General features: G+C 34.7%; 1 long non-coding RNA gene across 1 annotated transcript; it reads left to right on the top strand.

Annotated features, from left to right (window-relative positions):
- The first annotated feature begins 108 nt into the window (after positions 1-108).
- Positions 109-24,862, top strand: LOC147763197 (uncharacterized). Its single transcript, XR_015333547.1, has 4 exons — positions 109-212; positions 19,316-19,525; positions 23,181-23,264; positions 24,131-24,862. It is a non-coding gene; the product is annotated as an uncharacterized LOC147763197 (long non-coding RNA).
- The last annotated feature ends 2,858 nt before the right edge of the window (positions 24,863-27,720 follow it).

Here is a 27,720-nt window from a genome sequence, read left to right as displayed (position 1 = left end):
ACATAGTAATTATTGGCCGTCAGCAAGTCCATGGAAATGTGTATGATCAAACGTGTTTATTCAACTAACAATGAATTTGGTTAGCTTTGCAGTATATAATTTTACAGACCCAACAGAAGCTCAGCCGAAAAATCGGGGTGACCATAATCAAAGACGTGAAAATAAGAAGAAAGAAAATGCCGGAGGATGGTGCCCTCAGCTATTCAATTTTGGTGAGCTTATACTATTAACTAATTACAATCTTACATTAACCGCTTCTTTTAATTCTGACAAAATATTCTCTTTCTCTTCCTTTGGTGTCTCTAGATAAGTAAAAAAATGACAGGTGAGCTTGTTTTCGTAAATGAATCACGGCTTTTCCAATGACCTTTTAAAGAAATGATGAGGTAGGTGGGATTTATGATACGCAAGATTAAGAGCCACACACTTCTTTTCATGGCAGACTAGGTATTCTCTAGATCTGACACGTGTGAACTTCTCGTCTAACAGTCATTTGAAGAAGTCAATGCTTCCATACGCATTATTAAGTTATTTGATGATTATAAACCTTGAGAGTAACCTTAAAGGGTTTGCCACACGTTTAACTCCATTTATCGAATTTGGTTGATCCAGCACTCAGTCTGTACTCTCGAGATAGGTTTGAATCGATCACCACCCAATAAACAACAGTCTATTAATAGAAAAACCGTTTTAAAAAACCCGACTTCAATATGCAAAAATGAAGCGAAAGATCTGGGTCACGTGGTACTTTAACGACATACATACAAGGGTCTTTGATTTCAGCTGATACAGTAAAATATAATTTTTGAATGAGCTGTTTTTTGTCCTATCGGCCCGTCGGTCCAGTAACTTTTTGAGAAGCTCCAGGCATCCAGCAATGGTGTATATTACTTATGAAAAAACTGATTACAAAATTAACTCGTCTGGGTATTTTGTCGTAAATTTGGCAGCAAACGTCCACGTTATATGTAATTCAGGGCTCGTCATACCACAGTGCCTGTGCCTACTGGCGTTACTTGCCCGCAAACGCAAGTGACTTTCACTGGATCATTTTTGCGTAGCACCTCTGTGTAATGGTTTGGAAAATAAAAAATAATGAAAAAAAAAAAAAAAAAAAACGCTTCGCTGCCCTTATTTGGGATTTTATGTTGATTGATATTTTAATACTTTCCACGACGTAGGTACGCTCTGTGCCTAATTGGTGCTGCGCAACATTATATGAACAACCCTCTACTACGCTTCATTTTCATTATTCTGATAAAAATGTTATTCCCCAGAAAGCTCAGACACCAAATTTGCCGACTGGATGGACTTTTTTATCATTCACTCTATTAATTTGGAATTCGTAAACGTGTGGAGCTGCTGAACAATACCCTCTACCAGTGCCGCAGTTATTGTGGACATTTTTTGCTGAGGCGACGTGAGACCGAAATGACTGTCTATTTATCTAGAATTATATCTGTGAATACTAGTATCTGTGAAAAATAAATCTGTGGCCCTGGTAGAAGGTAGCTGAACAACACGTTTTGCTTTTCAAACTTCTTTCAGAAGAAATAAAAATGTTTAGCATGCTTAGAAGTGTCGCACTTTTAGCATTGTGATTAGTTTCACCGGTCCTATAAGTTTATTACAAGGCTCAACAATTTGGCTTGACACTTCCCCTTGTAAACTTGTGGAGCTGTTGAAGGCGTGGAGCAGCCTGCTCGACAGAAACGCCTGGTGTCCTTCCCTATTTATTTATGCTTATTTAAAATAGGCCTATTAAAGATGCATACAAAATCAACTAAACTTCAGCATATAGTTTCAAACAGTATGATTAAGAAAATTGCCAGAAGGCATTGTTTAATATTACGTACCCGAAAAATGATATTTGAATGGATTTTTCTGCTAGCTTACTATCCTGTATATAGGCCTACATGGGGCAAAAAAGTAGGTCACATTAGTAGGTTAGATTTCTGACCAAAAATTTAAAGAGCAGTCTAAAGCTCTTTTGTGGCTGATCGAGTGATTTATTCACTTTATCTAAGGACGCTCTCTCATATTTCAGATTTCTCTCATATTTCTGCCCTAGCGATTTTTATTAAAATTGTAAGGCAAAATCTTCTTACCATATGAGTAAAAAATATGAAAAAAAAATTGGGGGTACTCCAGTTCGTTTTCGAGAGGTGGCGTCCCGAAAAACGCTACGTTTATTACATTGCGTTATAGGGGGATTTTGCCAAAATGCCCTTAATTTTGCTGAAAAATGCAAAAATAAAAAATTCTGCCCTAGCGATTTTAATTTTATGTGGATATGTTATTGATCTTGGTAGACCTCAAAGAAATTTACAAAAAAAAATATGTACTACACCGAGCTTGTTTTTGAGCCACGGCTGCTTGAACATTGATTTTTTATCAATTTTACATAGGAATTAATGGAAATTTCCAAGCAAATTTAAATGAATATGTTTGTATCGTGGGTTTTTGAACTCATAAACTTATTTTGCTTCCATGAAAATTATATTTATACTTCTCTGCATCAGCTAACCAAATTTCATAAAGTTTGCGTATCCCATTCATAATAAATAGATATTCAAATGTTGAAAGTATCAGTTGGATTTCAGTATGCCTCATGGAATGCCGCTATATTGGATTTTTCATAGGCTGGACCTACAAGCACATGTATCAATCTCTTGTGACTTTTATCTTCCTATTCCTTTTTTCTTACTGGTTTATACATTTTTAACATTGAGATAGCTGGATAGATTGTTTGCTTTGTATATTTTAATATACATTGTTTAAACAATGTATCAATTTCTTACTACTGGTACATGTACGTTACATGTAGCCATATTTCTTGGCAAACGTGCTTTGGAAACTAGGTGGCAAAAAAGTTAGAACTTTCATCTAAAGACATCGTTTGGTTATCAGTTTATTTTGATTTCATATTATATTTACAACATGAAATCAAATAAATATCAATAATAGATATACATACTTATTTAAAATCTAGGAATTATAGACATCCTACATGCATTTTTCTTATTACTTTATACATTTTGTTACTCTTTTTTGTGTTTAGATTAATTTCACATAGAAGACAATAAAGACCATCTAGACCTCTTTGAAATGACATGTGCAAATGCTGATATATTAACCACGACATCTTGATTTTCCCCCTAAACATGAAGGAATTATTTTTATAAACTAGGTATTATATAGAATTTGCTAAAGGTTGAACACAGGATTTAGTTAATTGAATGGGATGAAATAAAAAATCAAATAACAGGGATCTTCCTGGGTCAAAATCTGCCGTGAATTTTTTTTTTGTGATAATTCATTATGTTTCAGTATCATTTTTTATTTTAATTTTGATCATATTAAGATTAAAAACAACTTCCTAGAATATCAAGGGGTGGTAAGCATCATTAAGCGATACTTGAGATGGCATGATATAAACGAATCTGAAGTAATGCTCCCTAAACTCCCAGAGTATTTAAGTATCTTCTTTAAAAGTAAGAAGGGCTGCCAAGATTTTTATAAAATACTTAGTAAGAATGCTTCTATTTCAAAGGGCAAAATGAATTGGAATAAATTGTTCAATATTAATGATAAAGAGTGGTCTCTAATAAATAAACTGCCTTTCAACCTTCCTATCAGTCCTAAATTTAAATGGTTCCAGTATTAAATAAATCAACATATATTACCGACAAATAGTTATCTTGCAAAAACTGGTTTGGCTAACACCCCCCTTTGTAAAAGGTGCGAGAAAGAGACGGAGACAATTATTCATGTACTATGGGACTGTTCCGTAACTGAAACCTTTTGAAATGTAATCAAAGACAAGCTGAATATGACTTTAGAGAAAAAAACATTTATATTTGGAATTCTTGACAAAAAAGAAAAAATAAAGATGCGTATAATGTCTTAAATATGTTAATCAAATACTATATCTACAGCTTTAGGTGCAGAAACAAACCTATTTCTTTTGTTGAATTTGCTAAAAAATATCTGGACTCAGTACAGAATTTGGGGCACCTTAAGGCCATGTACGAATGCTTACACAATTTAATATTTAGCCTTACTTAGAACGATACAATGCGTGTCGAGTGTAAATGTATGACAATCTCTTACTGTTTGGAGTCATAGCCAATTGTGCATGTCTAATATCTTTGCGTGCCTAAGTTCACATCTCGATAGTCCGTACTGTCAGGCTTTTGTGTTGCACCAGATTGCTCATGGATACTTGTTATATGTTTGTATGTAATGTGTAGCAACTTTTTATGTGTACCTGAGTTCACAGCTAAGCCTTTATATGTATCTGAGATATAGCTCGATAGTCCCAATTGTCATTCTTGCGTGCTGTACCAGATTGTTTATGGAGACTATTGTACGCTTATTTGTTCTGTATGATCCTGTAAGTGAGTGATGCTCTCTGTTATTCCCGACAATCTGCATAATAACATATATTGTGACTGTGGTATATTATAAATGGTACCCTGATATGTTTGTAATGTGTAGAATCCGGTGTGACTTATATATGATAATAAGCTGGTTTGTTTGTTTATATGTTACGATATATGTTTATCAGTTTGTGTTATGTGTATTATATACTATTACTTCTGTTATTTTGTGCAACGTATTCTGTCACTCCCTTGTGCTGTTAATGTCCAATGAGACTACTGTATGCTAGTTTGTGTCTGTTGCATATATGTTGTCATATGTGTTTAGTGTGAAAAATGTATGTTTTGTTTTGTGATGTCGATAAAAAAAAAAGATTAAAAACACTGAAAAAAAAAAAGGCTTGGTTCTACTACTCTTTTCGCGCGGCCCAGGATTATGAGATCAAAGGATTTTCTGCTCTTTATTATTGCATACATCAACTAAATTTTTTGACTCAAGACAATATTCTAATACATTATGGGCTGAATAATTTCTGTTAAGTAATGTACAAACTAAATTGTTAATGATTGGGTAAATTTGGATAAAGTTGGAATAAAATATAATTTATCTTCTTATATACTGTATACTGTTTATTTTCCCAGCATAAAAAAGTATTACATGTATTTGCATAAAAAAACTCTTGGTCCTCTGTTGTGTGTTTTATGGTTCTAAACCATTACAAGAATGACATCGCAACACACCGGATGGGTGCACACCTATTGCATCTTTCCAGGAGAGCTTAAAATTGCACTGTTTACAGGTCATATAACATACTTAAATAAATAAATAAATAATAATAATAATAATAATAATAAATAATAATAATAATAAAAACGCCATGAGTCTAATTATTTTAACTAATTGTGAGAGAAAAGAGAACTGTTTTCAGCATACAAATCACCGCAACCTGGGTGATCGGAAACCAATGCTGAAGAAGACAATGTCTTGCTACACACATCGTAACCATATGACAAATCTTAGCAATACACTTTGTGGTCAAAATGCAAGCCCTTGTGAATGTTTTTTTGTGAGATAAGATTATGTCACTGCTATACAAGCCTTACTAAAACGCTCTTTTCAATCCCTTCTTCGCGTAATTTCGTACATTGCGGCATTTGTAAACAAAGGCGCAAGTGGGTACTTTACGTCGTAAAAGACCAAGCGTTCACTGATACGCAACGCATTGTTGACATATTCGTAGCGCTTCGACCAAAATAACATTAAATATTTCATACAGATTTCTTAAAAGGATAAATTACGTATTTTATTGCATGTTATATTTTTATAATTAGCCGCTATCGTAAAAAACTACTCATGCGCGAAATCTCCGCAGATCGCAAAAAAAAGCTAATATGAGAGGGCCTCCTTAAATTAAAGTCATAATAACTCTTCGTTTTGGCCAAAAATTGGATTTGCCTGGAAAAAACGGCAATTTTCCCGTACTTACCAATGGTCAACGACCCCATTCCTGCATTCAAAGTTAATCCAGGGTTTTTTTCCTAAATGTACGGTTTTTTGTTAAAATCTCTTAAGAGATTTTAACTGACGGAGCTCTCTCTGACATTGCAAAGTCACTGGTGACCTACTTAAAACCGCGGGAAAAGCAGACAACAACAACACTATATAAGATTCATGAGATATATTCGTCTTTTTGTTAAAAATGCATTTATATCCACAATGTGTGCCATTCTGGGCTTTTCGTTATCCGACGCACTGTACAAAAACTCGCAACTTACGTCTGCGTCCGCATTAATGCGTTTGGCGCCATGTTATTTTGGTCTCGAATGAACGCGCGAATCCGCGTGACACCATTACGTCATTAGCAACGAATGCCTTGATGACTGGGAAGAAAAGCATCGAAAGCCCCATTGACAAGCACAGATTTTAGTTTTACTACAATAACGGCCGTTTTAGTGGTAAAATACAATAGAATATATTTCCATGTGTTGTTTACAATGTATTTCATGCGGAATTTTGAATCTCAAAGGAAGAGTTATTATTGCTTTAAGGTAACGTTATGGGTGTTTTTAACTCATGCAAAATGGTGTCCCAGATAATAAAAAAACATTACAGTAATTTGTAGAAAGAATCGAAGACCGTTTCTACAAAATTTTATTTTAAAGTTAATTTGTGGAGTTTTATCAGCGTTTTTATAACATTCTGGAAAAACATTATATAATGTTTTGAAAACTTTTTTTCATAAAAAAACAAAACACGTCTTATGCTGTATGAGCTACAGTTAGCGGTCAATTCCAAAATGGGCTCGGGGTTAGTCGGCGACTAGAGCGGTGCGAATTGTAGAATATTCGGGCTATCGGTACCGAAATAACCAGCATGTGATGAAACCTTAGACCCCATTTCCAGAGATAAGATCGATCTACTTTAGATCGACCTATCTCACTGGGGGTTCACGCTCAAAAGCTGTCAGCCGGGCGGACACGAAAGTTAATTACCCCCTTACAGCTTGTAGTAGGCGAGACGGACATTTAAACCGCATTATCTGACAGTAATCTAGTGAGACTCCCCGCGGGGATAGATCGATCTAAAAGCTCTGGGAATACAGCCTTAAATAAACTATTATAGTGAATACCCCACCATCATCCTGGTGTTCTATTGTTCATTACTTCCGGATAGACATCAATACCGTAACGCATTTTATCAAAATATGAAAAAAGGTGTTTTAAAGTAAAACGGCCATTCCACGAAAAGGGGTACAATTCCAAAACAAGAAATGCAGTGATATGAACTTTGCAAAACTGGAAAACTTTTTATATTATTTTGATGAAGAGGTATTGAGAGAGTAGTAGAAGAATTTTAACCCACACCATTACTGTATTTAAAGAAATATGCACGTGTAAACATGGTACATGGTATTTTTTTCGTTACGGAGGTTAGGTAACATCTAAATTAGGTTATATTTCAATTATGCCGAAGGTCACAGGCTCCATATTTGATTCAATTATTAAGATTTTGTATGTATTCAAAATATTATTGCCCATTTAAGATTTCTCTTTAATTATAGAAAATGCGGTGCAAACACATTGGTAATGAGTGGCTTGTTTTCTATAAATACAAAGCCTGAGATATTCCAATTTAAATATTTTATTAATCAATGGGGACAGACTTGCTTTTTATCATACTATTTGTTTATGAACAAAGTGCAATCAATCTATTATGATATGAGCATTGATCAATGAGCACACACATATCCAATGTTCAAATGAAAAATGAGTCATTTCGTAACGGAGGTTAGGTCATTAATAGCGATCATATTTGTTTGATATTTCTTAGCTTAAAGTAGACTTTAGAGGCTGAATTCGGAATTTGTAGTATTACAGATACGACAAACGTTACATAATAACATAGAAAAATTGATAAAACATGTTTACTCAAACCAATAAATGGCAAATTGTTACAACGGGTTGTTTTGCTTTCTTTCAAGGACTACATAAATACATTTACCGCTACTCATTTTACCGCTAATATTTTGATCGATGTATCTGTAGAATCCACGTTCCATATTTTACCAGAGTAATAGTTTAATTTATAATCTTAGTAACAGAGGTTAGGTAAAACTCTAGTCTAAATTACGTCATGCATTTAAACAATTCAAAATCTTTCACAAGAAAAGCTTCGCGGTCATTAGATTTTTTTCTTTCTCTGTAGTGTTTTTGTCGCTCTGTATTTCTAATTGGCGTATTGGTGTCTGTATAACAAAAAATTAAACCTACATGTACATGATCGCAGCTATAGGCAATAAAAAACAACACAATACCCGAGAAAGTTAATGTATACAATCAAGTAGGCCGACAATGGACACGTGTTTGCGGATAACTGTCCATTTAAAGTTACTGGAAGCATCTAGAAGATGATAACAACTATTATGTGCTACTGAAATAGTAAAATAGGGCCTAATAACCCCGCAGTTCTACCTGATAAATATAAGCGTTGCTTCAATGCTTAATATATTTCGCCAAATGTCTCCCGCGAAAATAATGTCTGCTACATGTACGCTAGTACTGATGTCAGCTAGTACCATTTTTCTTGCCAAGACAGTCCTGAAAACTCCTCATTTCGCTTAAAATCAGAATGATAAGTTCAAAAAGGCATCGTCAAGTGACAAATGGAAATCAATTCGAAAAAAAAAACACGATTTTCCCTCGATTTTATAGCAAACTCGAGTAAAAACTTATGAGATTAGCTTGATAGAATTATCAGCTATATATGTATATTTTATATCTATATTAATACGGGGGAATGTCTTTAACAGCAAGCGGTATGAATGCATACTACATCAGAACACAGAAGTAGAACTACTTCTATGATCAGAATTAACTCACAAAACCACAGAAATAACGTTTTAAAGTATTAATAGTCATTTTTATAACAATTAACTTATTTGGTAACGGAGGTTAGCATAACGGATGTAAGGTGACACGCACTCTTTTTCAGTTTTTATCCTCGTGATAACTTTGCATAACTATTGAATGAATTTTTTAGGAAGAAGTTGGTCCTTGCTTAACAAAAATGATGTTTTTAACTTTCTAAAGCAACATTTTCTTCATATTTGGTGCGTTACTGAGGTTAGGCTCTTGAATGCGACACCCTGACTTTTGTGAGTTAACATTCTCTATGATGGAACGCATCATTCAAAATTAAGAAATAGCACTGTTTTATTAAACTTCATGTATAAAGAGTTTGAAAAATGCCATTTAAGAGCATTTTCTTTTATTCTTACACTGACTTAAAAAATCGTTACGGAGGTTAGGGGTTACTGAGCGACATTGATTAAACTATGACAGTGACGTAACTTACCAACAAATTCGACAGAGAACACCATATATGATAAAAAGAAACATGAATTCAAATTAGTTGAGGACTAAAGACACTTAAATACGGGAAAATATAAACGTTTTCTTGTGGCAAATCAGCTATAATACCAAAGCGACACGTCGAAATCGTGCTTTTTGCGGCATATAGACCCCCGGGGTTCCCTTCAAAGCAAGTGATACTATATTAATTGTTGTTTTTTAAGTAGAACACATCGGGTCCTGCTAAAAAAGGCTAAAAAAAAGAGCTAAATTGCAGATGCTTTTACTACCGAAAATTAGCTGCGACAGGTATTATTCAGAATTGTACCCTTTTTCGTGGAATGGCTGAAAAGTGATAGCTTATTTTGTGTCTTTAGAGAACTAGTAAATTTTCGTACTTTGTTTTTCAGAAATACATCCCAATAAACTTCCTTGCAAGTTCAGCTATAACACAAGAATGAATAAGTCCAGCTGTAAAGGTTATGGTGTTAAGTCAACGATGTTGACAGTTCACGGTACCCTGTTATGGATAGAAATAGCTATAGCAGTTAAAGGTGACCGTGAGTTCTTGTGTGTGTGCGTGCGTGCGTGTGTGACTAAAACATTTGAAACCCTTAGCACCTAAAAGTTAAATAAATATATCCTACATTTATAAGGCGTCAAAGCGTGTAACATGTTAAGGGGATTAACGTGCTTAGGAGCTAAACGCGTCGAAAAAATGAGACAAAACAGGCGCTTAGAAATGCGTTTAGGAGGTAAACACCGTTTTTACAGTGTACGTAACTACAGACTTATTAAATTTACAGTTATTAAATTTACAAGAATGCTAATCGGCCACAAAATTTTGAAATCTTCTATGGAAGAGTATGTAATAGTGGAAGCCAAAAGTGTCATCTAATTGCCCAATCAATTAAACAAAATTGGCATAACGTTTGAATGGAGTAAAATATCCATTTGAAATTTTCTGGAAAGTTACACGAGAAGAATCTGACAAGATATATTTTCTGGAATTTATCCATTATTTCCATGGTAACCGTTGCTATACTTTTTTTAAACCGTAATCACTGCCCAAATGCTACTTTTGGATGAAAATGATTCTAAAAATGCCCCATCTAAAAACAAAAATGTATCTGTTGCTCTGGAATTCGTCATTATGATAGCTGTTGCCATGGTAACAGTTCGAATTATTTTTTTCACATTATCATGAATTTTTAAACTGAATGGATATACGAGGGTTGATTGATAAGTAGTGAGCCTCGTGTGGAAGGGGTTAAGCAGGGATATCCCTTTTTAGCCCTTCTATTCCCTGACTATTTAAAGGTGTGTAGCCGAAGTTTGGTGTCATTTGGTTAGTTTATGTCGACGAGGTAGCACTCTCAAATAAGCAAGGCAAGTGACTTTTGCAAAATGCCCTGTTCACAAGTCTGTCATTGCCATGGCTGCAATCAACGAGTGTGGCTTTGAACTGATAGAACATCCACCTTATTCGCCTGATCTTGCTCCCTCTGACTATTATCTATTTCCCAAATTGAAAAAGGCCATTTCAGGTACTCACTTTGTGTCAGATGATGACGTCATACGTGAAGTGGAGGGGTTTCTGAACGGCCAAGAGAAGGGCTGCTATAAAAGTGGCATAGAGGCTCTCAAAACTCGCTGGCAAAAGTGTATATATACTCAAGGAGACTATGTTAAAAAATAAATAAAAATACTCGTAAAATGTGTACCCCTTCTATATGAGGCTCACTACTTATCAATCAACCCTCGTAACTATAACTCAACTCGGTAATTCCTGGGAGAAACAGTGATCGGTGCCACAATGTCTAGACAGTGAAAAGTACTAAAACTCCTGGTCGCTGTCCCTCAAACAAATATTTGTACTTTTTTATATACAGACACATATGTGTCTGTTCATAAAGCTATCACCTGCGTCTGTCGTCTGCCATCGCTGTGCACTTTCAGTGATATAACAGTAAGTGGAAAACTTATATTTGTCTTCAAACTAATGGAACTGATGAATATTCATAAAACTCAGGTTGAGTTAGAAAATCAGCATGATCGGACCAGCTTTCAAAAGTTATTCTACTTTTTTTCCTTTTTTTTCAGCATATCTGCAACACTGCTAACACATTTCAAGGAAAACTGACAAGCCTAATATCTTAAAAATCGCAAGAGCGATCACTGTTATGAAAATACAGCTTGATCGGATCATTTTTGCAAAAGTTGTTTGACTCAGGTGCTCAGTAGGATTAATATCAGGACTTAAAGACGGTTGTCCCATCCTCAGAGCCCTGTGTTTCTGCAACAAATCGCTTGCCAGAAGAGAGCTGTGAGCAAGTGCGTTGTCACAATGAAGCCTGTAGCATCACTGAAGTCATCTCTTGCAAATGGAGTGAGATTTCAATTAAGAATGTCACATGGAAATGCACCTGTTACGTTTTGTTCCAAAAGGAACAATGTCCTAATACTATGGGCTTGGAATGTTCTCCAAATGCGAACTGATCTAACACCTCAGGCGATATTATCCTTCACAGACCCTTCCAAGAGGCATTTTTAACATGTCTATGGACCCTAATTTGACTATCGATGGGATACAAGACATAATTTAATTCTGCATCAAAACCGACTTCTTTCCAGTGATGTGTGGCCAGGTTCAGGTGCCTGTGGGATCAATGAACATAGCATTCTCAGCTGATATCTCATTCCATCTTCAAGAGGTGACTTTGGGGTTAACTCCAGGCTTCATCATGACTGCACACTTGCTCACACCTCTCGCCTGGCAACTGTTTGTTGAAGACACACAATGCTCTAAGGATGGAACCACCATCTTTGAGCCCTGATATTAAACTTACCAATCAACTGTGACATGAATTAAAGTGTGCAATGCAAAGGAAAACCAACCCCATAAAAACGTGGACCAACTCCCCCAACTTGTTTAAGAAGAATGGGACAATATCCCACAAAACAGAATTGTTACCCGTGTTGATGGCTTGTCGCACCGTCTACAGGAGATAAATACCCACACGCTGTTAGGCACGTGACCTTTAACGAGCCTACCCTAATGCTAATTGTGTGTGAATTTGGTTATATTTGATGGCGTCCTTTCAATTTAATAGACATTTCTTAACATCTGTAGAAGTCACAGTGAAACAGTGGATTTGAGGGGGTACCTCTTATAAATTTTACTAAATGGTATAAAATGTGCATATTTTCACCACCATTTTGTATTTTTTAAACCATTTATCATGTTAGACACGGTATCTGTAATGAAAAGCACTATTTCTAACAATTTACAGCTGATCATTTGTAAATAAAAGTTCATGGAAATGAGGGTGGGACAACCTTTATGGTCAGTGTGGCTTATATATATAAAATCGTTGATAATTATTTTTGCACCTGAAGGCAGGGTACCCAGCATATATATAACTTTCAACTTCAACGTTTATCCAACATATTATCAACGTTATGGTTTAACGTTGTGTCAACGTTAAAACAACATAATTTGCCCGCTGGGTAGGGAGGTTGGTTTTTTATTTTTATTGTTAAATAGCCCTGACAAAATGTTTGTCAGGGCTATAAATCATGTATACTAATCTCTTATCATGGTGTAGTGATTGGTGTGACGGGTATCAGCTAGTCATAAACTTTTGTGAACATTTTGCTAGAGCTCATAGAGATTATCATTCTTATTAGCATAAACGATACCTGCCGTCCTTGGCACTTAGCATGCATGAGGGGTTGAAGTAGTTATAAAGTTCCTGGTCTGGCAAAGAAATAATAGATATTTCCATTTGCTAACTTTCAGTGCTTTATACGGGATGCTGGGCTATAGCCTCTCCAGGAAGGCAGATTGTATCAGGGCCAAAATTAAGAAGTGAACTCCTCCCCTTTTATTTATGATATTGTTTTAATGATATGTATTGGCCTGATTCGATAAAATTTCATACGAAACGCGTCATATTGCCAAACATATTCAGGTTTAAAGCGTGTAACATACTTAGGAGCGAAACGTGTTGAAAAAATAAGACAAACCACCCAGCGGGCAAATTACGTTGCTTTAACGTTGAAACACCTGTAAGGTGATCATTTGTAAATAAAAGTACATGGAAATGGGAGTGGGACAACCTTTTTGACCATTGTTGTATAACAAAGTCACAGTCACCTCAACCTGTCTATCTATAACAGGGTACCGAGAACTGTCAACTTTATTAACTTCACTCCATCACATTTACAGCAACATATTCATCCTAGTGTTAGCTGACCTTGCAAGGAATTCAGTTTATTGGAATGTATTTCTGAATAACAATTTAAGAAAATTCACTAGTTCCCTAAAGACACAAAACAACTGTCACTTTTACTTTAAAACACTTTTTTTTTTTATTATTTTGATAAAGTTAGTTACAGTATTGACAAACAAAGTATCACGTTTTCAATAATTTATAATTTAAATTACAATCCATGTCTCTAAGGTTGTGTCAATGACCAAAATACAACTTTGAATCAACGTCACATGATGACGGTGTTTTGACGCGGCTGGATCAACGTTGATTTTACGTTGAATTTAGGTAGATCGACGGCAATTCAACGTATCAACCTGTTTTCAACATTGATCCAACGCGACTATGCCTGCTGGGCAGCCGCTTAGAAATGTATCTAGGAGCTAAACTCTGTTTTTACGGTGCATTATAAATTTTGTGTTTCTGTGACAAAGTTCTACATGCGCATATGCCGTACTGACATGCAATAGGGGCATTAATACATAGATAAGGTTTTGGCACAAACCGATATGATACTTCGTGCAAATTCTTCCAAGAATCAACGCATGCGCAGAATTTGTATCAGTCGGTGGCCCACTACGTGACCCTCCACCCTAGCTTTTTTCAATCATTAATGTTTACTCCACCAAGACTCTCAGCTATTACAATCAAAAGCGCATCTTAAAAACCAGTATGCGTGCATTTATCTTCCTAGGCCAATGTTGTTTAATTACACTAAGTCTCTTTCATGTTGATTTTGAAGAAAGTGTAATATTTTTGAGGGTATATGTTTTCGATTTCTTATCGTTTGAGAAACGAGTTATTTATTGTTCTATTTTCCTTAGCATAAATTAGCGTCAAAACATAGAGGCCTACATGTATTTTCATGCACCCGTACATGTTTAATGTTTTGATGTATGTATTATTTTCATCCTTAAAGCACTAAAAGCAAAGGGCCGTCATTTCGATCTGATTACCCTGTAGGGTATTAAACATCCTATGTCGCTAAAGTCACCACGTAGCATATCAGTACTGTGTGTATGACGACCGCGGGTGTTCAAGTGGCTGCTCGTCCAAATATAGATCGCAGTCACTGATGCTACTGAATTGGTCAGTGCTTTCAAGTGCGCTCTTATAGCGGAATTGTCGGTTTGGGCATTCCCAGAAAGAAAAAAAAAGAAACGTTAAACATTATTATAAATTTTTTTAAAAAAATTAACGTGTTTTTCAGATCCAAATTGCTGTGTATGGCTCTATTCCCATAGATTTTAGATCGATCTATCCCCGCGGGGAGTCTCACTAGATTACTTTCAGATAATCCGACTTAAATGTCCGTCCCGCCTACTACAAGCTGTAAGGGGATAATTAACTTTCGTGTCCGCCCGGCTGACAGCTATTTAGCGTGAACCCCCAGGGAGTTAGGTCGATCTAAAGTAGGTCGATCTAATCTATGGAAATGGGGTGTATGACGTTGTGGGATTAATTTGCCTCTGCCTTGACCTAATTTAATAGAGCTGTGCACACCATTTCTATGGATGTTCATGTGTCAATAACTGATGATGGGCACATCAATAGTTTTTAAGGCGTTTATACCCATCCTCGTACGCCCCCTGGGTCAAAACGATATCATCCTCTGTGCGTTCATGTTTTCTCACCTCCTGCTTAGCTGAGTTCTCTCAGAAGACACTAATTTACGTTGGCAGAACGTCGGCATTATGACGTTGGTCCACTGCCCATGGTTGGCATTGGGTCAACGTCTCTACAACGTGATGCCAACGTTGGCACAACGCTGTTGGTTGGCTTTCCACCGTTAAGCCAATGTTGGGCCAATGCTCTGTTGTTCGGCGAGGCATCACACGGCAAGACTCCATTCTCCTACAGTGATTGTTGTGGTTAAGTTTGGAAAATTACGCCAGTTTTTACTAAAGCAATTGGTTTCAGACACTAAACTAGAAAAGCACTCCGAGAGCGCAGACCTCCGCCAAGACAGCAAGTCTCCACCCAATGCCGTTTCACCCCTTAATTTTCATTATATAATGATTTTTTTATTATTGATTATTGATTGATAAATGATCTGGATCACCACCAAAAACTAATCATCTGTTCTTTGGCCCGCTTCTGACAGTTCCAGAAAATTTCATCAAAATCGGTCCATAACTTATTTTTTATTTTTGATTATTGATTATAGATTGAATTGATTATTGATCCAGATCACCACCAAAAACTAAACATCTGTTCCTTGGCCCATTCCTGACAGTTCCTGAAAATTTCATCAAAATCGGTCCATAACTTTAACTGTAATGTTGCTAACAGACAGACAGAAAGATATACAGACTGACAAACTAACGGAACCAAAAACATAACCTCCTTTGCGAAGGTAATTATTCATACTAAATCTTGTTTCAGCTTGTCTGTGCCACTACAATTATTGAGCAACATTTCACAATACTTATTAGTTCAGCACTCTAAACACACTAATTGCATGCAGGTCAGAGGTAAATGAAGGTTGCAAGCACTCCTCACCTCCTCCAAAATCACATGAATGTATGAACCTAATTTGACAACCGGAGTAATCCAAGAGTGATCATCAGGTTGCATGTGATGACCCTGCAAGGTCATTAAATACAGATTTTTATCACCTGACTCTTCGTTTTAGGCATATTCATTTGATGACCCTAAGGTAGTCAATATTGATGACCCTATGTTTTCAGTAAGAAATCTCATTTACATAATTTCTTTATGACCACTTTTCGATTTATTTTCGATTATTTTATGAAATTAACCCCAAAGTCATGACTTCGTGACCTAAACAGACTCCCCTCCCCCCAAAAAATAAATAAATGAAATAAAATAAAAGTGAGAAACAAACAAGATAATCATTTGAACACCCTGTGTCTGAAGATATAATGTTAAAAGGATGGCATGTGCCTTCATATCGTAACTATTGTACTTTTGTGACAAACAGTTCTACATATTAACTTGTAAATGGGGCATAGATCCAAATGTAAAATTATTACTTGTGTAAATATTTCAAATAATAATAATAATAAGTTTATTAAAAGAGGGTATAGCATGTTTAATGTATAAACGTATGTTACACATTGCACTCTGAGGGGAAATAATAAAATATTGTGTTAATGAATTAAAGGTGAATAGATCAATAAAAAATAATCATGAACTAAAATTAAATCAGATTTCAACTTAAAGGAAAGTTTGGCGTGGTCAAACGACATTTTATGGCGACAAATAACCCACAAATAAAATTTTTTCAAAATTGTTGGTAAATAATAACTTTTGCTGACTCGTCGCAACATAATTTTTAGGATGATGAGTCTTATTGAATATTTGATATATAATTTTTATCCATAAAGGGGCCCGCACACGGTGAGCATTTGGCTTGCGCCACTTGCGCTGCGCCGTTTTCTCATCGTGTGCGGGGGTATTTTGGTGAGATTTTTGCCTCTCGCGCGGCTGAGCAAAATTTCTCACGTGTTTGATTTTTTTGGTCTCTTGAGGCAAATGTCTCAGCGTATGCGGGGTGCAACTGCATAATTACACATTTTTGGTCAGCCTACATATGCGACGTAAAACACAACCACTTATCACAAACCATGGCCTGACAGCATGAGAAATATTTTGTGGGAAAATGTCTTTAGAGATGCATGCAATTGGTAAACATAAAAGGACAGAGAAGAAACTGATATCTTTATAAATAATAATGGCCCCGCTACATAAGCCGTGAAAGTGATAGGGGCTCTGCGATTGTCCTAGCACGAAATTGAGGCTGCTGTTTTTTAATTTTTTTTATAAAAATACCTTTAATACCGTAATAATGTAGTTTTAATTCATTCCTGTACTGGTAGATATATTCTATGACATTGTGCGTTGGATCTAATGTTTTATAAGGCACTGTAATGTTATCACACATTTAACATTTTGAAAACGTACATTTCTCTAATACTAAGATATCTATTTACAGGTAAACAAGTTACAATGAGCTACAATTTTATAGGGAATAGTGACAGTAATTTCAGTATTGCTATACTAATAGTTGAAATGAAAATCTATGCTTATCTGAAATAGCTGAGATTTGAAGATCGGCTTGTGGATCACTTTGCCAATGGTAAATGAAGTAAACGAGACTATATTGTTTCAATACTTTTTATTACTTTTGGAAACAGAGAGAGAAGTATGCACGTTTCGTACACATTAAAATGAAAAATAATATTAAAATAATATTGGTTATGCGCAGTCAAGCAATTGACTAAATCCATTTTTGGCATGTTTTAACTTTTTCATAATCATAAATGATGCAACTCACTACATATTGTTGTATAAATAAGAAACGCTAATGATGTAACTCCAATAAGTAGTCTAAGTACGTAAATTATACACATTCTTCTTCATGGTTTGATTTTTCACCATCACATACCAACAGTCCTTCACTTTTAATGTACTTCCCATGGTGATACTGCTCCATGTATTCACAAAATGCATATATATCTGTAATACTCCTTAATAATTTGATAGCGCTCTTATTGGTGAGTGGAAAGACATTGTCGGGGTTCCAGTCCTTGGGCATTTATTTGACACCCACTTTGCACACCCGATATTCTTCCAAGCTTCATAACATGACGCTAAATAAATTGTCTTATCAAATATTTACCTTTTGGTAGTAAAGTCTAGATACAATTTCCCATCCTTCCTTGTAATTCACTTCCAAAAGATGTTGAAAGATCTTATTACACCTTCTTTTGACCGAAGAAGACGGCGTTTATGATTCACTGCCCAGGAATCCCACTGTTCACTCAAGTACGCTAGTGAATATTGTCAACACACATGATAAATCAATTTAAAAGTAACAATTATGAATGGCAATACAAAAATAAGAAAATGGTTATAAAGCTAGAAAAGAAGATAACAAGCAAAATATCATGGTACTATACAGCTTTGAAAATTTTGAAATAATAGCTTTAAGTTTTGAAAGATTGAAACACTGCTAGATATTTTGTAGGTCCCTAAAGGTTTTGGTGCCCGAGTATCAAGTTTGGGATTGATACATTACTCCCGAAATCCACGTTTTCGCATATTGCAATATTTAGGTTTAAGTAAGTTACTGAAGTCTATTAGTGCGTTGAATTACTAAATGTCGTTGATATCAGTTGTGGTATTCTATTTCTTTTGTCTTGCTCTACGGCCAGGAGCAAGTTGTATGCGACCCAAACTTTGGCAAATTGAATATTGAGTCAACAGCGTTACTGCAATGAGTCGACAGATTTGGTATGGTATATAGCAATGACGTGCAAAACACGACCATTTCGAGCATAATAATAATAATAATAATAATAATTAGAAAATTATGATATTTCACAAATACTATGAAATATATAATTTTCCAGCACATGCAGTGGCTGTGGCCTTTGACATTCCAACCTCTATTACGGTTAAATCAGGACATTGTTTAAGGGCCATGTATTTTTGTCTACTTTATTATGAAAACCTTCAGGGGTTTTACATTAACATTATTTATTGTATGGCCTTCTTTCATAAATATGTTCACAAATTACTTTTACTTGGAGTGTTTTAATTTTTTTCGTTTTTTCCCTTTTCCCCATTGTTCTTTGGGGTACTCAACTATAAAGAGAAGTATCATGATAATTTTTAATTATTTTTCATAAATGGTAAAGATTATCAGGGTGTTTTTTGGATCCATGTTATCATTAACATGCTTCCTCCTATGAAATATTTTTGTTGCATATGCAATGGTAATCAGAAAGATAACAAGAAGTATAACTTTTCCAATGCACTTTGTAATGAAAATCTTTATAGTTTTAGGTCGAAAATATCCTTGCATGAACGGGCATCAGCATAAAAGTGAGCCTGAAGCCATACAGTGTGATTTAGACAATAAGACGACATGTACAATGGGGCACGTGCATTCGAATAAAGAAGAGGCTATGTCATGTGAAAGCATTCTTGGTAGAGCAACCTTTGTGTCCGAATTCCAGGGGCCAAAAGTTCTAAACGTGTTACAGTCTGGTAAGACCCATGTATTTTTTCTTTGGAAAGAGTAAAATCTGATTGACTGACCATCACATTTATGCTTGTTTGTACATGTATTGACTATGCATATTTGCACAGTCGAATGATCGTAATTGGTCGTATATTGAAACACTGCTTCATGCTTTTATATTTAACAAATAGGACCCATATTGTCCAGTGCTGAGGGGACCATGAAAACTAGTAACCTCTTGTCGAATTGTACGTAGGCCTCTGATTGCCCAGTTACCGTGTTTTGCACTATTAGACGCATGACCGGGCATTATTGGCTCAAAAGGATTTCTAGCCCTCTGTTTGGTCAGTTTCCACTTGAAAAATTTCCTTGGATGACAGTAATTTGTGTCGATGTTGAGTCGTCTGACGAAGGCGGTTGCTTGCAACATTGCGTATAGTCCGGGCAATCTATAGTTTGATTGAAAACTGATTGCAGCAGTTCTTATTTTATCACAGTGCTTTTGTATGAAGTTCCTAAAATGAAAAACGAGTGTATATGGGTATCAACTGCAACAATAGTAAGATAAAGTGTCCATTAACGAGGTTAAAGTGCTTCCTACCGTTTTCTATATATAAAGTACCCTTATAATATGTATATGGTGTCAAAAACTGTGTTTCCTTTGGCAATTTGAAAAAATCCAAGATGGCTCCATTTCCCATAGAAATTTATGGACTTCAACTACAAGAATATATATACCCGGGGGGAATTAACATTATTTATCACATTTAATTTGATTCACATTGTTTTCCACATCGTTACTATCCCTGTAATATATATATCTAGTTAATGTTCAGCGCGTTTCCTTGGACTTTTTGAAAAATTCCAACATGGTCACCATTTACCATATGATTACATTTGAATCAACTACTGCCAGGGATTTATTGCCCATTAACAAATGGAGTTTGATATTGAGTGTTTTTCACACCCATTTTACCCATAATATATTTATGAATATGTGGAGAATAGCAAGCGTATATTCTTATGTATTTGAATAAAATTTAAAATGGCCATGGGATACTGCATATACACGGTAGGTTTCAAGAACTGCAGGGTGATGCAAATTATTCATTTTGAACTCTAAAAAAGTTATTTTGTTTCTCAGTATTAATATCATCCTTTACACCATATAACATTTATCTGGCGGGAAACAAGCATGTAATTTTAAGGAAATCCAAGATGGTCACCATTTTCCTTTGAAATAATGGCACATATAGGTTTCACTATTATTCTATATCTATTCAATATTCTGTATCATAAAATAAGCTTTAGTCTGTCTCTCAGTGCTTATCATATTTCTATATCCCCTATGGGGCTATAATATGAAATTAAGTTAACCAAAGAGTTTTATTTCTGTGATATATATCTGGGCCGGTGTAACGAAACTGAGGGTCCGCCCTCTATATAGTTATAACGGTCGTCAAAGCTGTGGGAACAGCCAAATACAATAGCATCAATTTATTCACTGATTTTATTAATTTCTAGATTGGTGTTCTGACAAATTAGGGTGATTTTCAGTGCGTGTTATCAAATCGTAACACACTGCTCTTCTACCAGGGAATGTGTATTTGTAAATGCTCACATCAACACCGGGGGAAATATTACAGGCTTTATTTTTTTACCAAACTGAACTGCATGTGCCGTCTTTGATGTCTAATGGAAATTGATACATTAGGGTTAACACTGACTTTTTAAGTAACCCTCGCCCCCATACCTTATAACAATTCACCTTCTTTAAACCTTACTGAATATCCTTCAAGGTCACTAGCTGCACTCATGATATTCAAATTGTCTTTGTAACAAAACGCCCCACTTCGGCACAGTTATGATAAAATCTATTTATTCTGTTGGATCTCATCATGCGTTTGTCAGGTCAATAGTCCAAAATCTAATCATAATTTGTGTTTTTATTCAACGTACCTGTAAAGGTTCAACGATGTTGGATTTGTATTTTTTGCATTTGCTTCTCTATGTGTGCTTTTTTTGCAATAACTTCTGTAAGTGTGTCATCTTACATCCACAAGTCTGTAATGCTTACATTGTGGCCTTGTCCACAGTGGCATTCCTTCTTGGTTACAGACATACAGTTTGTATTTGTGAAGGGTGGAGGTGTCGAGGTCTGATAACGTTATCACTATACAGTATATAAGGACATTTTCAGACCTGATTAAGCTAGAGCGTGTTCTATAGCACAACAAAGAAGGCACGTGTAGCCTGTAGGCGACCTGTCTGCCGGCCGTGGCGAACTGTCTATATGTTAACTAGTTTTTAGTACATGTATCACGAGCTAGCTGCACGTTGAACCAGTGTCAGTTGTTATTTCATTTAATCTGCTGTGTTGTGTGGTCAACAATTGAAGAAAATATTATGTGTTTGAGCATGGTCAACAAATCTCCGTGCCTCTTTTTATGTAAAAAAAAAACTGTTCTAAATTTTAGGCATATAGTATTTCTAGAAAATGAATAAATTAAGAAAGAGGAAAGAAACTTGGCAGAAAATCCAACACTTACATTTTCATCAAGTAAAAGTAACAGCAAAACTAAAAAGGTATTTTTGGGCTAGACTGTCGCCTTTGTCCTGTTTAGTGTATTTGTAAAATGCATTTCATCAATGTGAGTAAAATATTCAAATTGATTGAATTAAAAAGTAACAACGTAATCAATCTGCTTCAGTTAATCTCATTCCCCTGCTAAAGATCGGTGATACTGACCCCAGTCAATTTTTTAAGTTGAGTGCTTTATTTATTTTCCTTCCTTTGTGATATTACAAGAGAGACAGAGAGAGAGGGGGGGGGACTATTTAACCACGATTAAGAGAAGTGATTGCAGTCATCAATTTCAAATTTAAGGCCACTATTTAACTGTCCTCTGATATCTGGACCCCATTGAAATACGTACAAAATCACATTCTGCGCACCCTGTGATCAGATAGTACCATTTAATCATGATTAAGTGCTTGCAGTGTTCGCAAAAGGCCGTAAATGTTACAGAGAGAAAGTAAAAAAAAAATCAGAGAGAGAGAGAGAGAGAGAGAGAGAGAGAGATTGGAGGAGCGCAAAACCAAGAAAAAATGATGCTGGGTAGATGAATCTGTCCTACATGTTTACGTGTAATATGTTGATGAGTGGAGATAGGCCTTTTTTCAACTTTTGCTTGTAGACAGATAGAAATTTATTATATTCTTTATTCTATAGCCCTTTTTCTTTTTACAAAAAAGACCAAACAGCATATGCTGGTGAATCTTCAGACTAGATGGAGAAAATCCTGAATTGAAATTTAACGATTTCAATATCAATGCATGTCATATTTTAAAATTTTGAAACATCAGCTTGTTGAACTTTGAGGCAAATTATCTAATCAGACGTATGTATCATTCGATAACAAAAGAGTACGGCCGTAAATACTAATAAATAAATGCAATAAAATCTGGAATCTTTAAATTTGGAACACTGGATGAGAAAAGTATAATTTTGAACCTCAGAGAAATACTTCTCACAAATAGCATAACGAAAGGATAATGCCTCACCCTGCGGCATTTACAACAGTTGTACTGTAACATCTTCCGTAATAATTTTTTCAACAACAGATAATTATAAATTTGTTTGCAAAACGGACAGCGGTGATATATCCCTTTTTACTTTAGGTAGCACCAAGAGACCTGTGAGACAACAGACGTGCACTATTACAGAAATTACAGACGAAGGGGATCACACAAACCAAAAGTAAAGTAGGTATTTGCAAAAAAAGCCATATACTGTATATTAATTTTAACGCATCATTACTTTAATGCATATACATGTATTGATTAATATAAACCCAAATGGATTGTTTGTTAAAGATACGTACCCTGTTCAGTCAGATTTAGGAATAAGTTTTTTATTCATTTTTATGTTCTCACTTTCTTTACTGGGGTCTGACGTAATGGCAACCCAATGGCTTACGGGAAAGTTTTTTGTAAAGTATTTAAATTTCATCGACGATACGCTGTAAATATTGTACTGATGAGTTAATATTTTATCCATCAAGTAAAACATATAATGTAATATTAACCGTTTACGAAATTCACTGATATAATAAGTTGTTGTCAGTCATTTTGGGTATATCAAACTGCACAAGAACTATCTTAACTATATAAGGGAATCGTTTTAACATGTTACTGAATATATTAACCGATATAGTGATGTGATATAATATTGTACAGTGAGTCTTAAGTCTAAAATGTGGTCATTAATACTTCACAAAAGGAATTGACTGCTATTTTGCAAAGAACATGATGGTCAAGAATATTTTACTAACTTCATTCATTAGAAACAAAATACAATATACATGTAATACCTGCAATATCTTCTGCTCTTATTTGAAAGATTAGGCTATTATTTACTAATAAGGCCCGTTCACCATATATATATATATATATATATATATATATATATATATATATATATATATATATATTTTTTTTTTTTTTTTTTTTGAAAGTTGAAGTCTTAACAATCCGTCCCTGCCGATCTGAATGAGTTTTGAGATATAAAGTAGTTTCTTTTCTGTAACTGCTTAAAAATCACATATAGAACTATATTCTCTTTCTTACAGGAAGCCACCGAAGATCCTTTAATGGAGGGGCTGTATGTTGTCGACTGTTAATTTCCAATTTTGATGCCAGCCTGGTTGTAGTGTTGTAAATTAATTGCAGTTTGTTCAGCTGATTTTTGCTTAAATAAAGACTATTGCCATGATTCAGTATAAAAGTACTGACGCCATGTACTAAATTATCAGTTGTATTTGTGTCCAGGAAGTTGCGTATCGTTCAAAAATTCCAGAGTGAATATGACGCTGATGAGATTTTTTTTACTATCGGAAGATTGCCTACTTTTTGGACACCAAAATTACTCATCCCTGATAAGTTAGTAAGAGAGTCATTTCTTTATTTTTGTATAAGCTCCATATCACGATTCATGCCTTACGATACTCCCTGGTTTGTTAAGCCTAAAACATATAACTGTATGTCCAGTTCGCTAAAATATTTTTAACTTAAATATTTTCCCATTACAACGGGGAAATTTTCATAACATAAAGTACAAAAATATATTGCCTGAATAAATTACAATACGTCATTAAAACTTTACATAACTATATTAGGCCTATTATATTGTATCTATGACTACGATCTTCCTAACCGCTTATACCTTTAAGTCGATCCAATGGCAATCAATTCCTTGAATGGTAATTAGTTCCTTGAAATGATGAAAAATAACAAGCTGTATTCAAAGTCAAATTCTCGTCTGATTATTTTCAAACTATAATGCACTTAAAACTAACATATATATATATATATATATATATATATATATATATATATATATATATATATATATATATATATATATGAGAGAGAAGAATGGTATATAAAAATATGGCGTTCAACAATTTTTTATATTTACCTTGCAAGATTTGGGTTAGGGAAAGACAATCAGCTGTCGTGGGCATATTCTGTATTTTGTACTTGTAATAAATAGGTATACATCATGTCAGTCAAGATCAGGGTGCCATTTTGTGTGCTGCCTTTGTTTTATGAAACCAAACCATGCAGATTGGATGAAATCTTGTTGAACCGTCATGGAGACTTTCAGTATATAAAGTAAAACGAATAATTTTCTTTATTAATCAAAATGAATATACAGTATTTATGTGAACATCTATAAATTTGTGATATGCATTTGCACATTGATTTTCTTTGTTTTATTAAAGAATAATTTTTGTGAAAAATGTATATGGAGATGTGTTTACATAACATGCTTTTTATTTTTGTTTTACAACTAATGGTGTAAAGATATTTTTAAAATTGACCTCATTATGGAAGCTTAAATGGGAGCTTCTCGGTGTTTTGAATTTCCATTTTTCATGCATGAATTTAAGAAAATCACTGAAATAAAAAATTCGTCTTAATATTTATGTTTATAGAATTATGTTTTCTTATTCATAACCATGAATTTTCTTTTACTGCATGTGAAATAGTCGTATTTGATTCTAACAATGTATTATGCATGTAACATTTATTTTGTAGTGTCCGCTACCTATGAAATGAATAGACAATAAAATCCATCATCAGTCCTATCTTTTTTGTCTGTCACCACGCATTTGTTGTTTGACTACTTTTTATGTAACTACAATCAACACAACAATACATGTTTTGTAGTGCCCGCTAAATAGAATTTTTCAATATTTTGCCACAAACTGAAAGCTGCCTTTCCGTCAATGATTTAAGTTAAAAAATGCATGTTTTGCAAGTAAATGAACACCCGGATTGACTTGACTTACCTGTTTATTAAACACCTTTGTTTCGCGTTTGGAAATAACAAACGAAAAGCTCTTAATTGTGATATGAACACTCGTGTAAAATACACGCACGTGTTGTTTAACCTTTACGTAAAGTAAAACTATAACCTGTATAAGAAGTAAAACATTTTGTTTTGTTTCCATTAAATTTGGAAAGAAGTTTATATGCCTTGGTATTATGCTTAAAGCAACCAGGTCAGGCCCGTTGCCAGGGGGGGTTCGGGGGTTCGAAAGAACCGCCCCTTTTGCTGGGAAAAGGTCCACTATGGGTAAAATTTGATCTAGGTACATGAAGTATATATGGGAAAAGGTCCACTTTTTCAGAAAGAGAAACCCCCTTTTGAAATTGCTGGCTACGGGTCTGCAGGTAATGTTCAAGTCTGTAGATATTAAAATCAGTTAGACTTTTGCTACGGCCCCTAAGCACTAGGTATCATGTGATGTTTCTCGATAATGATTGGTTGGTTTTGAATATATAACAGGCACAATGGGAACAAAGTCGAACACAGAGGTGGAACCTTTGGAGAGCAACACAGCTGTGCAGTAGAAGCCGAAAAGAAAAATGGGTACATATACGATTTTTTACCATTTGATATGACGGTATATTCATCATCATCATCATCATCATCATCATTATTATTATTATTATTATAATTATTATTTATGTGTTTATTTATTTATCTACTTATTTTGGAAAGTAAGTGTATTTTTTTGTTCATATACGCCCTTTGTTTTCAAATTATTAGCACTTCCATTAAATTGATTTAACTGAATCAAATTAAGAAATCATAACCTAATGGATTTATCTTAATTAGATTGAGGTATGATCTGATCGATTTACCTGCACTTTGAATTTGAATTAACTCATTAGCAGAATGCGGCTTCTTTTACCGTTACGTCTTTGCAGGTGGTTCTTATTCCACATGTTCCAATGGACACAAACACAATAGTGAAAGTGAAGCTGCAGCGTGTGACGGTAGAAATTCAACCACATGCAGTTCTGGTCATAAGCATGCCAATGGCAAGGAAGTTACCGAATGCGATGATAGAATTGGAAAAGCAACACTCCAAAATGGAGCTCAAAGAATCGATGGTAACGTATATTCATTCGGTATGTCTTTCGATCCTTCTTTTCATTGAGTTTATTGTAAATTTATGTATGTTGTATTTATTTGTTTTTACTTATATTGTGCATATGTCTTAAGATAAAAATCCAAAGGATATTTATGATTCAATGTTAAATTTAGTTAAGTGAGTTATCCCTTACATTCTTTAACTTTAGATAGAGCACAAAAGTTACCGACCAATCTCACTTGAATAAATATCTTTCTCTCAACCCTGTATCAAAAAGTGCTTTCTTTTACCCATATTCTGTTCTTAATATTACAGAAAGGTCTCCTAATACCACGACAGGATTCGGACGAATGTTAACCGGGTCTTCTGGGAATGCGGTAGACTACTAACAACTAAAATCGAAACATCAACGTGCATGGATTTGGAAACATTATAAAACGGCTGGAATAAGACCTATGGTTTATATTAGACTAGATACCTATACTTTGAAACAAAGAGACTGGCAAAATTCATCCACGAAAATATTGATTTGCATAACGCAAAACTTAACGTTTGATACTGAACCATCTTTAAAAATGGTAAACGATAAGATGTATTGATATATTTTAAAAGCCATTGAAATAGGAATATTAATTATTTGAGTTAATTTCAGAAATAAAAGCATGGATATAATGATTAATAGATTATGATTAAGATAAAAGTATACAAGGCAGACCAACAAGAAAAATAAGAAAAAAGATAAAATGAGGTACTATTATTATTATTATTATTAT

Source organism: Lingula anatina, chromosome 3 (genome assembly GCF_051362555.1).
Source record: "Lingula anatina isolate TDL-2025a chromosome 3, LinAna3.0, whole genome shotgun sequence".
Taxonomy (NCBI): domain Eukaryota; kingdom Metazoa; phylum Brachiopoda; class Lingulata; order Lingulida; family Lingulidae; genus Lingula; species Lingula anatina.
Note: the sequence above shows the minus strand (reverse complement) of the source record. Positions and strands in the feature narration are given on the sequence as shown.